Consider the following 1,913-nt stretch of genomic DNA (forward strand, 5'->3'; position numbering starts at 1 on the left):
ACACGACCTGGTTTCAAGTTTGAAATTGTGGAGAATGACTGCTTATTATAAAAAAATCGAACTACCTCCATAATGTTAGATTAAAAACTAACTAAAATCTCAAAATCTTCACCGTTAATTTCAAGGTTTAATCAGTATTCATGGATTTAAAAGGACTTATAGAAAATCAATATTCATGGATTTAAAAGGACTTATAGAAAATCCATATTCATGGTAGATGAGTGACCTTTTGGACAAGAAAGATTTGCAAGTCCAAGCAATTAGATGATATGCCCTATGCTCCCCTAGTGCCCCTCTATGAGCAACCAACCTACATACAAATATAAAATTGCCCATAAGTAATCCTTATTATTTAATATCTTGTTGTCTCTTTATGGGCTAGTGTTATAACCTTAGCTCCCCCCTAGCTAAACACACATGGCTACCCCCACCACTCCTTATCCACAATTGTGGTGTGGCCAAATCCCTCAAGCACCTTGCTACTATGATCCCCCCTCCCTCATTGAACTAGCCTTCCCTATGTCCTCCATTTCCTCAAGTTGGTGTGTGATCCTCGACCCTTATATCCCCTGCCACCTCTCCCATACTCCCTCCTCCTTGACGCCCCCCATCGTCATAGTCAACCAAGAAAAGACACAACAACTAAAAAATAAAAGAGGCTTGAAGAAAGAAAACACAAAATGAAGAGCCTTAATGTGAACACAAGGGCTTATCACAATCACATACGACCAAACACAAACTCAGAGAGAAGGCTTTCTAACATGATAAAACCACAATATAGAAACAAATTGATTGAATAATTTTATTATTTACGAGAGGCTAGATGATGGAATACAAGCACATACATTTATTATAAGCCCATAACGTTTGATAAGATATGAGATTCCACAAAATAATGCCTACTAATTGACAGAATGAGATGAGCATGTCAATTTTGGGGGGTGAAACTTCTCTAAAAAACTACCCTTCCGTCAAAAAAGTATCAATAATAACCCTTCCTTCCATCCATTTTGACAAGATGAGATGAGCATGTCAATTTTGGGTTGTGAAACTACTCTAAATAATAACCCTTACTTCAAAAAGTATCATCCATTTTCGCGCTTCTGTGCCCGCATCTTCTCCCTTTTGCTTTAGTTGTGCTCATTTGAGTTTTTTCACTACCCATAACTTTGTGCCTCTTAAGGCTCTACATTACCAAAGGATTGCAATCTTATCTTATTTATCCTTAAATGTGACCATTACATGCATGATACTTGTATGTGAATTGTATCTTGGATATAGCTTTTGTCTCTCATTTGATTATAGGTGTGGCGCGTAACACTTCACACGTCAACATGGTTTCACCCACTCAACCTACCCGCAAGGTGCTTTATCATCTTATCCACTTGAACAAGCACCTATCTCTTGTCTGGAAAATATAAAATGACCTTACCATGAGCTCAATGTTAAATAGGGAAAGCCTAAGGACTTCATGTACATATACTTGCTTAAGACTAGTAATAGCGGTCATACCATTTTTAAGTTTTTTTTCGGCCTAGTGTGAACACTAGTCACTTGTATATAAGTGAAATTTAACAATTAGAAATATACATTCATTCTCTTGTAATAGAATACTTGTGAGCTCTTCACTTGTCTACTCTTGCTTAGTTCTATTGGATTCTTATATAATAGATGGTTTGCCTACTTGAACTAGTTTGCTTATAGACTGCTCCCTCTCAGTAGCTTCTTCTTCCTCCACCTTTTTTGAGAGATAACTACCATGAAGGCCATTCTCTTCTTGCCTCCATCTAGGCATAGAGAGCTTTTCCTTCACCCTCATAGCCATGGAGCATTCTAGTGCAACAATAGAGTGAGGATGTGATGGAGAAGCTATTGCATGCACATCAAGAGCTGCATTACAGCTTGAAGACCCA

The sequence above is a fragment of the Cibotium barometz genome, chromosome 19, assembly GCF_041138505.1.
Source record: "Cibotium barometz isolate CiBa-2024 chromosome 19, ASM4113850v1, whole genome shotgun sequence".
NCBI lineage: Eukaryota > Viridiplantae > Streptophyta > Polypodiopsida > Cyatheales > Cibotiaceae > Cibotium > Cibotium barometz.